This window comes from Trichomycterus rosablanca, chromosome 14, assembly GCF_030014385.1.
Source record: "Trichomycterus rosablanca isolate fTriRos1 chromosome 14, fTriRos1.hap1, whole genome shotgun sequence".
Classification (NCBI taxonomy): Eukaryota; Metazoa; Chordata; class Actinopteri; order Siluriformes; family Trichomycteridae; genus Trichomycterus; species Trichomycterus rosablanca.
The window spans coordinates 33,730,764-33,743,350 of record NC_086001.1 but is presented as its reverse complement, the minus strand read 5'-3'; the positions used below and the strand labels follow the sequence as shown (position 1 = coordinate 33,743,350).

At 41.0% G+C, this 12,587-nt stretch overlaps 1 long non-coding RNA gene across 1 annotated transcript; it reads left to right on the top strand.

Moving 5' to 3' along the window:
- The first annotated feature begins 1,494 nt into the window (after positions 1 to 1,494).
- Positions 1,495 to 7,071, top strand: LOC134326734 (uncharacterized). The gene is made up of 2 exons (XR_010014564.1): positions 1,495 to 2,712; positions 4,682 to 7,071. It is a non-coding gene; the product is annotated as an uncharacterized LOC134326734 (long non-coding RNA).
- Positions 7,072 to 12,587: the final 5,516 nt, after the last annotated feature.

Here is a 12,587-nt window from a genome sequence, read left to right as displayed (position 1 = left end):
TCTTCAATAAAGCAGTGGTCGTCTTAGAGGTGTGTTTGGGGTCATTATCATGCTGGAACACTGCCCTGCGACCCAGTTTCCGGAGAGAGGGGATCATGCTCTGCTTCAGTATTTCACAGTACATATTGGAGTTAATGTGTCCCTCAATGAAATGTAACTCCTCAACACCTGCTGCACTCATGCAGCCCCAGACCATGGCATTCCCACCACCATGCTTGACTGTAGGCATGACACACTTATCTTTGTACTCCTCACCTGATTGCCACCACACATGCTTGAGACCATCTGAACCAAACAAATTAATCTTGGTCTCATCAGACCATAGGACATGGTTCCAGTAATCCATGTCCTTTGTTGACATGTCTTCAGCAAACTGTTTGCGGGCTTTCTTGTGTAGAGACTTCAGAAGAGGCTTCCTTCTGGGGTGACAGCCATGCAGACCAATTTGATGTAGTGTGCGGCGTATGGTCTGAGCACTGACAGGCTGACCCCCCACCTTTTCAATCTCTGCAGCAATGCTGACAGCACTCCTGCGCCTATCTTTCAAAGACAGCAGTTGGATGTGACGCTGAGCACGTGCACTCAGCTTCTTTGGACGACCAACGCGAGGTCTGTTCTGAGTGGACCCTGCTCTTTTAAAACGCTGGATGATCTTGGCCACTGTGCTGCAGCTCAGTTTCAGGGTGTTGGCAATCTTCTTGTAGCCTTGGCCATCTTCATGTAGCGCAACAATTCATCTTTTAAGATCCTCAGAGAGTTCTTTGCCATGAGGTGCCATGTTGGAACTTTCAGTGACCAGTATGAGAGAGTGTGAGAGCTGTACTACTAAATTGAACACACCTGCTCCCTATGCACACCTGAGACCTAGTAACACTAACAAATCACATGACATTTTGGAGGGAAAATGACAAGCAGTGCTCAATTTGGACATTTAGGGGTGTAGTCTCTTAGGGGTGTACTCACTTTTGTTGCCGGTGGTTTAGACATTAATGGCTGTATATTGAGTTATTTTAAGGGAAGAATAAATTTACACTGTTATATAAGCTGCACACAGACTACTTTTCATTGTGTCAAAGTGTCGTTTTGTCAGTGTTGTCCCATGAAAAGATATACTTAAATATCTGCAGAAATGTGAGGGGTGTACTCACTTTTGTGATACACTGTACATGACAAATAAAGTATATCTTCTATCTTCTTCTTCATTACACCAAGTCATTTTGGACAGTTATTTGGTTTCAACTTTGTGGGAACTGTTTGGAGAAGGCTCTTTTCTGTTTGTACATGACTGTGTCCCAGTGTACAAAGAAAGGTTCATAAAGGCATGGTTGGGTGAGTTTGGTCTGGAAGAACGTGATCGGTCCACACAGAGCTCTGACCACAACCCCATCGAACACCTTTGGGGGGAAATGGAGAATGGAGATTGTGAGCCATGACTTCTTGTCCATCACTTCCTGACCTCACAAATGCTCTTATGGATGAATGGACAATAATTCCCACAGACACACTCAAATCTTGTAGAAAGCCTTCACAGTGGGATGTCATGAATTCTCCTGAAGGTGTAATATGTAGGTGTCCAAATACTTTTGTCCCTATTAGGTGTATATGTAGGATTTAGAGCAGCTAGACCAAGGTATGCTTCATTGCATTTGATCAGGAGGAGAAACTTTTACTTGCTACAGGGGATGACGCTATATTTAACACGAAACAAATACATTGGGTCCTGGTTTGCTTTTATACTGGTCATATGTATTTGCAGTTGAACCAAAATTAGGGAACAAAGTGACACGTGACAAGCCTGCAAGCATAGATGTGTTGAGTGAGACGCATCGAAGGCAGTTCAGTACGCTTGGTGGTCAATAGATTCATGTGGACTCTATACACAGACAAAACAGTGAGTTTTGGTAATCAATAGTTAATAAATACATTGATTAACAATATTTATATAGCACATCAACATGTTTACATAGTTACATCAGTATGCATTTTTTTAAAGAAAAGAGTTACCTTGGTTAAAGAGCATTTATCCATGTATGAATGTATGTATTTATTCATGTATTTAGCAGTGGCCCTAATATGCTGTCGTAGCAAACATACCTTTCTCCAACAAAACAGTTGCATAGTGAAGACACAAGTGTGCTCGGGCCCAGAACATAGCAGTGTGCACAGGGGAAAAGGGAGTACAATCATTCTCTGGTATTGTACAAGGCAACAGCGCCTAGTGTGAGTGCACCTTTATGTTCTTAAACTTGGTATGGTTGTCAAAAGAAGTCATATCCTAATTTTTATTGATATATTTAACTGAGGGTCTGTGTAATCTTAACTTACTGACTAGTGTAAACTTTGACTTTTAAATACAACAGAAGGAGAAGAAGCCAAAATTGACTTGCAGGTGCAGAAATCTGCTATTAAAAGGGAAACATTCAAACGCCTCATGTCTAGACAGGACATGACACATTAAAACACATTTATATATCTGTGCACACACACACATGTGCCTTGTCCTTGTTTTTACTATGCACTTATTTACCATTCATCATAAATTCATTAAATGAATGTCTCATGAACTTAAACAGTTTGTCTGTGCTCTTTCCTCTGCGTTGTCCTGCATATAGTCTCCACCATGGTTTGTTGTGCTGCCTGGAGATGCTCCTGTCGCTCAGAGTGACTGACACACATCTTAACATTACCAGAGATTACACCAACAAAAATGAGGTAATCCTATTCAAACACTGCATTTGCACTTTTTACAAACAAAAACCACAGCACTGGGAAGCTTAAAGTTTGATTTATTTAAAGTAAGGAATAGGGAAAGGTCATTGGGATCTGTTAAAAAAATATAGACAAGAAAAAAAGCAAAAGCAGCACTAAAATAATAAAGAACGATAATGCTGCTCTCAAACAAAGTGAATTGGGGGCAAATCATTTAAAGACCACTTTTTCAAAATGACTAAATTGAGGCATTAGTCAGACTAAACACAAAAGGGACGAAATAGATCAATCACTTTGCTGCTGGTCCAACAGGTTACAAGAACCTGCAGGTAGTGCAGGGTTCCTCTACCAAGAATAAGAGCCCTGCAAAGATGGATGCAGGGTGTTAGAACTGGGCCTGGTGTGTTCACAGAGGTTTTTGGTTTTCTAAAACTGAAGGTAAATGGATTGACATAACTTGAAATGGAATGGGTGTTGACCTTGAATGAAATTGCAGCCACAGCAAATGTTGAATTTTAATCTAGCCATGGTCCACTTGGCAGTCTGTAGCATCACTGTGGCATCACTGCTCCTTCACCATGCAGCACCCAGTGCTCCTACAGTAGGTTATTAATATACACCATCAAGATTGCTTAAGTATAACTTACATTTAATATAGTAAAAGAGTAACTTTTTTATTTTTTAAATTTTACTTTTATACGGTAGTACAATATTTTTGTACTGAGCATGAGCTTCCCATAAAGCCTATTATGATCAATTGTTTAAGACGTTTAACTCGCCTTGTATTTTCAGTCTCACTAACTTTTTCTTTTTCCTTTGTTATTAATTTAAAATCAGATGAGTTGCAACATAAGGTGATAGTCAAGAGAATCACAATGCCTACAGCATAATAAATAGGCTGTTTGTGGTTAATGTGTTGCATACTTTATTCAGTATACTAGCCTTATTTGTTAATGTTCCCTAAATTGACTAGTTTAGTATGGGATAATTCACTAAGATGTGTTAATGCACAGATATTCAGTCTTATGCTTTAAATATTTTACCCTTTAAATGTGCATCACTCCATGCTCCACCACTGGGGTAAAAAATGTGACCCGTTGGAGTGATATTTTATATTTTAATATTTATTATTTTCACAAAACAGAATTAAACAAATGTGAAAATAATGACAGGCAATCACAGTTTATAGGTATTACCAGACTTAATGTTTTATGTGTCAAATATATGACTTAAAGATATTGCTAGAATTGAAAAACTATACAGGCGAGTCTTGCTTCAGCATCTGTCTGTGAGGAGTTTGGAGCTTCTCCCTGTGTCTGTGTGGGTTTTCGCCAGGTGCTCTGGTTCCCTCCCTGCTCCTGAAAAACACAAAGGGTAGGCTTATTGGATACACGTAATTGCCCCTCGGTGTGTGTGTGTGTGTGTGGTATGTGGTATATGTATTCCTGCTTTGTGCTGAGTGATTCCGGGTGGGCTCCGGACAAACCACCACTCTGACGGACTAAGCAGATGAGAAAATGTCTGACTGACTATCAGAATACACTGCTGTATTGCTTTTCAAAGATTATTGCCCTAATTTTAGTTTTTCTATTAGTTCAACCCTACTAAAAACAAGTTTGGCGTAAAGGACTGCCTGAAAGATCAATCTGAGGTGCTGCATGCAGTACATGTGATGTTTAAGGAACTAAACCACTTAATGTTTGGTTATTATGTAACGTGTACAGCAAATATACTGTCTTCTGTAACTTGATCTACTGAGCTATTTTAGCTGAAACACTCATTTGTTGTGTATATATTTTGTAAAAAAAAAAAAAACAGATCTGATGCCACTGCAGCAGGACAATACAGCAATAACAATATGGCAGTGTTCGTCATAACCTAATTTGGTGATGTTTTCTTCACTTGGCTTTGTCTACCATTGTTTTGCTTAACAACACTCAACTTATTCTTTCTTTTCTTCCTTTTGACACAGGTTTTGGCTCGAATCTCAGCATGTACAACGGACATCATCTTATGGAGCAGCAGCTTAAGTTGTCTTCAACCTTCAAAAGTTCAAACACATCACTTCCCTCCTGTGTACCCTTCCCTGGCTTCCTGTAGCAGCCTCCCCTTGAGTGAACAGCAGAATGACTGTCTTAGAACAGAGTCAAACTAACCAGGTTGTGTTCCAAACCGCATGGAAGGAGAGTCTCCTAAATTATAGAAAAGCTCTTAGTGCTGCTAGAGCAAAATATTTCTCCTCGCTAGAAGAAAACAAAACTAATCCTACATTTAATACTGTAGCAAAACTAACTAGGAAGACCACCACTACAGAAGCATCCACACCATCAGTATTTAGCAGCGACAACTTTATGAATTTTTTCAGTGATGAAGTTGAAAACATATGGCACAAAATTAATACTATTAATCTAAACCTGAGCAATCTGATGACAAACCAACTAGATGTCAGTATAGTTACATCAGATCAGCGTTTAGAGTCTTTTAACCCTCTCCGTGAGACCAAGTTAATTTCACTAATTTCTTGACAACATGTATACTAGATCCCGTACCCACAACTTTCCTAAAACAGATACAACTCTTTTAAAAAAGATAAATTCATCTCTTAGTACTGGCTATGTCCCTAAATCATTTAAAGCAGTTATCAAACCTCTGGCAAAAAACCTAACCTAGACCCCTGCCAGTTGTCTAATTACAGACCGATATCAACCCTCCCCTTCATCTCCAAAATCCTAGAAAAGGTTGTAGCACAGCAGCTATGTTCATACCTGCATAGAAATAACATTTGTCAGTCAGGGTTTAGGCCTCATCATAGCACAGAGACAGCGCTGGTTAAAGTTGTGAATGACCTGTTACTGGCCTCTGATCAGGGTTGTGTCTCCCTGCTTGTACTGCTTGACTTAAGTGCAGCTTTTCACACCATTGATCTCCTTTATAGGCTAGAAAATATTGTTGGAGTTTAGGGAACAGCCTATTTGAGTGACCGTTATCAGTTTGTAGATGTAAATGGTGAATATTCTATGCACAGTAAGGTTAAGTTTGGTGTTCCACAAGGTTCTGTTTTAGGCCCATCTATGTATGTATAGATATGCTACCTCTGGTTAATATTATTCTTAAACATGGTATCAGCTTTCACTGTTATGCTGATGATACACAGTTCTATGTGTCAGCACATCCAGATGAGAGACACCAGTTTAGACTCTGGATGTTGAACAATTTTCTTTTACTAAATTATATAATAAAAAATATTAGGACCACAGGCAGCTAGAAGTAAACTTTCTGATTACATAGTAACTCTGGATGGTATTTCAGTTACACCATGTACAGCTGTTATAGACCTTGGTGTGATTATTAATTCCAGTTTTTTTTTTGAAGCTCATGTAGCTATCACCACCAGGATAGCCTTCTATCATCTTAGAAACCTTGCTAAGCTATGATGTCACTACATGACGCAGAAATACTTGTCCATGCTTTTGTTACCTCTAGGTTGGATTATTGTAATCCCTTTTGTCTGGTTGTTCCAGTAGGTGTATAAACAAACTGCAGTTAGTCCAGAATGCAGCAGCCAGAATCCTTACTAGAACCAGAAAATATGAACACATCACCCCTGTCTTATGCACACTGCACTGGCTCCCGGTCAGATTTCGCATTGACTATAAAATAATGTCTTCCGCATTTAACCCATCTGTGGCAGTGAACACGCACACACCAGTGCACCAGTCAACACACACCCAGTGTGTCGGGCAGCCATCCCCGGTGCCCATGGCACTTCAGCCATGGATCCTGGGAATTGAACCGGCAACCTTCTGGTACCAAGCCCAGTCCTCTAATTATTAGGCCAAGGCTAATTATTCGTTATTCTTATTAATTTTTCTAGTTTGGACCAGTGTAGGATGAGTCTCTTAAGGTTTCTTCCTCTTGCTCTGAGGGAGTAGTTTTCCTTGCCAATGTTTTGCTTAGCTTGTTCATTAAGGTTTGGACCAGCGTTTTTTGTAAACTACTTCGAGTCTGATTGTGAAAAGTGCTGTCATTTTCATTTTAATTTATGTAATGTATCACATCTTCCCAGCTGTATCTAATGCAACTCAAGTTCAATTTATGTTGTATTTTAACATGATTGGTTCTACCATCATTCGTAAATGTGTTTAAATCGATAAATATTTTATTCAGTCAACTCTGAACTGAAACTATATTACAGGTGGCTGTAATCTCATGCAGGCTCACTATTTTTAAGGTTACATCATGTTCTATATTGTTATATGTACATTAAACTCAATTTTTATCTGTTGTATGATGTTGACCTTATAATATTTTTATATTTTCTGCAAGTTTCCATGTAATAAAGGCTACTTGGCATCAGCTGAAGCATTTCTACAAATTCATTTTTTGTAAATCAGAAGAGAAAATTTGCCAGCATTAATAAGCCTAATGTACAAATGAAGCAAGTGTTGCTGATTGGATCATAAACAGCCACAGCAACCTTAATTATTAGCTGAAGGATTTATTTGATTGCAAACTGCTAAATGCTCAACATTACATGATAAATTATGTTTTGCTTATCAGATCATAAATGGCCACAGCAATCTTTGGTGTTAGGTGTAGGATACCATTTCCTTTAAATGTTCATTGATGGATAACAGAAATTCTGTTGCTGCTGGCAGGAAGAGAGTGAGCTGGGCACTATGTGAAGCTGTAATGGGCTGGCAAAGAATATTTTATATCTTAAAAATGACATATTTTACACCTGTGTATACAGTTAAAGGTGTGGAAAATGCTCTTATTGAGCTTTTTGTGTTCTTGTTTGTGGTATTGACTGATGAATGAAAAAGACTACACCGAAGTCTCAAAGAACAGTTTACTGAGAAGGCAAACAAATATCCATAAACACAGTCTCGTCTACAACATCACATCATACACTATGCAGCCATCATCTCTTATTCGCTTCATTTCCTTTCCCTACACATATCACTGTCACTCCACTACAACAGTGCCATCTATCGGAACAATTAAGCAATGATATGAATAATGAACACAACATCTCCCCTCTCTGTAAAAGAATACACTCCCATATAAAATAAGAGCTTACCGTACAGAACAGATCACAAAAGTAAATTCCTTCAGTAGTAATATCATGTAGTAGTTAACTTAAATAACTAAACCTAATACACTCTCTCTTAAGGTTCCATTAGCATAAAACAAGAGAAATATAGTAACTTCACATAAGGCACATCAACAAGTAAACAGTGTATATGAATGAGGAATTAAATTTACTCCCAAGCTAAACCACAATTTCTGTAGAACATTAACAACAATGTTTTGAACCATGTTAACCATTTTTTTTTTCTGCAATAATCAAGTTATCTTTAATTAATTTATACCCTTATAGTGTAACATAGTCCTTAAGCCAATTGGGTTTGTATTTAACACGTGGTTGTTTGTGAGCTGTGCGATGATCAGTATGACCATTCTGTGATCTTGAAGCATCACAGTCTTGTCCAACCACACAAGGAAAGGAAGCTAGGCAAGAGGCATTCCAAGTCTTCCCATCACTCAGTAAGAAAGAGTTTGGGCCAACTGTCTTTTTCACAGTCGCTGGGGAAGTGAATCTCGGATGTGCTTTAGGGACGTGGTGAGGCTTCTTTATCAGAAGGAATGCGAGCACCACGTTTGGCATCAGTATAATGCTTCATTTTGTACTGTTGTCTCTGAACTATATTACGGGCAGAAACGTCCAAAGAAGACATGGCGGATGGCAGGGGAAGGATGTCCAGTTTAGTACGCATCTTCCTGCCATACAGGAGCTCATGTGGTGAGATTGTAGTTGTAGCATGTGGTGTTGCACGATACACTTGAAGCCAATTCATAACAGTTTCTTTCCACGGCTGTGACTGTTGGATTGCAGTTTGGATGCAACTTCTGAGGGCACGATGGAACCTCTCAATAGCACCATTAGCAGCTGGATAGTAGACAGACGTTTTGCTATGCCATATGCCTCGGTCATGCAGGAATGAAGAAAAAACTGCCGATGTGAATTGTGGTCCATTATCTGTAACAACGTTCTCTGGGTTGCCATGACGACTAAAAACAGAAGTCAGGAAGTCTATAACATCCCCAGCGGTGGCAGTTCGTGAAAAGGCAAGTTCAGGCCACTTGGAGTAATAGTCTGTCAATGTAATCGCATACCTGCAGGCAGGGACAGCTGTTTCGAATGGTCCAACAATGTCAAGACCAAGTTTCTTCCATGGCCCATCAGGCAATGGGACAGGTTGCAAAGGAGCAGGATGAGTGCATGCTGTTTTATCATTAAACTGGCAGACTGTACATGAAGCTATACAGGACTGTACTTGTGTGTCAATTTTTGGCCACCAGTAGAGATCTCGTAGGCGTTGTTTTGTACGGACAATCCCTTGGTGACTCTCATGTGCTAGTGTAATCAGTTTGTGCCGCAGGGAGAGTGGAGCAATGAGTCTCGAGCCTCTGAGGATGTAGTGGTCCTTGACTGAGAGCTCATCTCTTATTTTGTAGTATGGAGACAATGATTCACTCACCGACTTAATGGAGGGAGGCCATCCACTTTCCATTTGTGAGCGTAGGGTTGCCAGTTCAGGACAAGAGGAGCAGGCAGAATCAAAACCAGTCACTGGCAGGGAGCTCAGTGCAGCAGAGATCTGTGCCACCAACTCAGGTTCTGCATCTAGAGTGGAATCAGGAGGCACAGGCAATGGAAGGCGAGAGAGGCAATCAGCGGTGTAGTTCTGGGAACCGGGTCGGTAGATGACATCGTAGTCGAAACAGAGCAGGCGTGCAGACCATCGAGCAACACGCATTCCAGCTCGACCAATACCTTTTGTGCTGAGCAGTGTTGTTAGTGCCTGGTGGTCTGTACGAAGAGTGAAACGACGTCCCCAGAGGTATGTTCTCCATTTTTCTGCAGCCCACACGCAGGCGAGAGCTTCTTTTTCAACAACAGAATATTTCCGTTCTGTCGCAGTCAGTGTGCGAGAAGCAAAAGCTACGGGCTTCTCAGTGCCATCAAGCTGTACTTGTGCAAAGACAGCACCAAGTCCATAATCACTAGCATCTGTAGATATGACAGAGCATAGAGAAGGGTTGAATAAGGCAAGTGCAGGGCTGGCCAGAAGGAGTTGCTTAATTTCCTCAAAGCTGGTCTGTGCTGCGGAAGTCCATGTGAAAATGTTCTTGTCACTGGCACATGCACGCATAGGAGCCACAACTGTTGCAAAGTTAGGCAGAAACTTTGAGTACCAGGAGACAAGGCCCAGGAAAGATCGTAGAGCAACAATGTCAGAAGGAGAAGGAGCTTTTAGGACAGCATCAATATGCTCTTGGTCAGGCAGGATGCCATCTGTAGTGATGATATGACCTAAAAAGCGTAAGGAGGATTTTCTGAAGTGACATTTATTGTCATTGAGCACCAGTCCTGCTTCTTTCAGCTTTTGGAGGACACTTCTGAGATTTTTGTCATGTTCAACAGGAGTGCTACCATATATAATTAGGTCATCCAAATAATTTTGGACACCAGGGAGTCCTGTTAGGATGTCAGCCATCATTTTTTGAAAGGCTGAAGGAGCAGAAGCAAGGCCATAGGGAACTCTACAGAATCTAAAAAGACCATCATGTGTAATAAATGCTGTAAGGTCTTTGCTGTCTTCATGGAGGGGCAGCTGGTAATATGCATTAGCCAGGTCGACTGTAGAAAACATCTTAGCACCCTGTAAACTTGCAAATAATTCTTCGATATGAGGCAAGGGATAGGAATCTGTGACTACAGCTTTGTTTGGTTCACGAAGATCTGCACACATACGTATTCCTCCAGTTTTCCGTCCTATGACTACGATAGGCGAAACCCAGGGTGAAGCATCAATCTTTTCAATGACGCCAGCTTTCAGCAAGCGGTCCAATTCTGCTGAGACGGAAGCCCTCACGGCAAATGGTAGGCGTCGTAGTTTCTGACGTACTGGTTTCACAGTAGAGTCAACTTTTACCTTATGTACAAAGTTGCGTGCACAACCAATGTCAGGAGCAGCGGGAATGCAGGAAGCAGGAGTAGCGTCGGTAGTCAACACAGAAGCAGGTGGAGCAGTGGGAGGAGAAGCAGGTGGAGGAAGGACTGTATTGCCTTTGATGCAAATATTTAATGATTCCAGTAGATCTCTTCCTAGGAGAGGGGTGCCCTTCTTTACTACAAAAAATGTAACTGTGGCAGTTGAAACACCTCTACTAGCTTGGACTTGCAGACAGCCAAGTACTGGAATTATTTTTCCTGTGTAAGTCACTAAACGATTAACAGGTGGAAGCAGTGGTGAACTATTAAAGTACTGAGCATATATGTGATGTGGCAAAATAGACACTGCAGAGCCAGTATCCACTACTAAGTCATGTTCAGAGGGAAGGGAAGCAGGTGCATTGATATGTATTTTACACTTAAGTGTCTCTGGTGCATGGTAAGGGTCTTTTAAGTATAGCACAGTCAGTTCAGGTAGCTGTATCTCACCCACATCAGTGGTCTTAGATGAGCGACAAACACGAGCAAAATGTCCAACTTTATGACAAGTCTTACAGGTTACCTTGGCAGCAGGACACTGAGGGAAGTTAGCCAGATGTTTGTCAGAGCCACACCTGAAACAGGTACGAGAGAAGGAAGCAGAAGCTTTGGAAGATTTATCCCCACGGGTGTACCGTTTGTACTTCTTTTTAGAGTCCTGTGGACGGGGCTGAACAGCCTGTACTGAGATCCTACCATCTGTTGAAAGTGCTTTGGCTTGTTGAACAGCAGCTTCTACTTGTATTGCAATTGTAACTGCTTTGTCCAGTGTCAGATCTGGTTCAAGCAAAAGTCTCTCTCTGATGCTTGGGTTAGCCACGTGCTCAACTAGCTGGTCACGGATCATTTCATCTGTTTTATCATCAAATCCACAGTTTGAAGCAAGGTCACGCAGTGCAGCCATATACTGTGCAATAGTCTCATGAGATGCTTGACTTCGTTTTCTGAAAGTGTGCCTTTCCACAACAACATTAATTTTGGGTGTAAATTGTTTCTTTAATGCAGCAACAGCAGAGGAAAAGGTGTCACCTGTATCTGGCAATGTGTAGAAAATTCGTTGACCTTCGGCCCCGAGGCAATGAAGTAGCGTCGCTTTCTTGCGAACATCAGGCCACGCATTTCCGGTTGCATTAATCGCCACCAAATAGTTGTTGAAAATCCGCATCCACGTATCGAAAGGCATCTGTGGGTCTCCCGGGCAAGGCAAAAACAGGAGAGGCGGAGGCACGTTTGCCGACATGCTGACTCAGTAAAAAATACGTAGGTCCACTCGTCGCCAAAATGTGGTATTGACTGATGAATGAAAAAGACTACACCGAAGTCTCAAAGAACAGTTTACTGAGAAGGCAAACAAATATCCATAAACACAGTCTCGTCTACAACATCACATCATACACTATGCAGCCATCATCTCTTATTCGCTTCATTTCCTTTCCCTACACATATCACTGTCACTCCACTACAACAGTGCCATCTATCGGAACAATTAAGCAATGATATGAATAATGAACACAACAGTTAGTACAAGGTTCCCTTAAGGTTTCAATAATTTAAAGGTTAGTACAAGGTTCCCTTAAGGTTTCAATAATTTTAAGGTTACGGGAACGTTAGGGGAACGTTCCCACAACTATAATGCACAACCAAACGGGAACGTTCTATTTCCTAAAGAAAACTTTCCCGAGGAACCAAAATGATCCGTTCCCAGAACGTTCTGGTAACCAAAAACTAACGTTCCCGGAACGTTCTGGGAACCAAAAATTGTTAGCTGGGGAAACAGTTGCAGGATGAGACATACATAAAAAGTAGATGTGTGTGT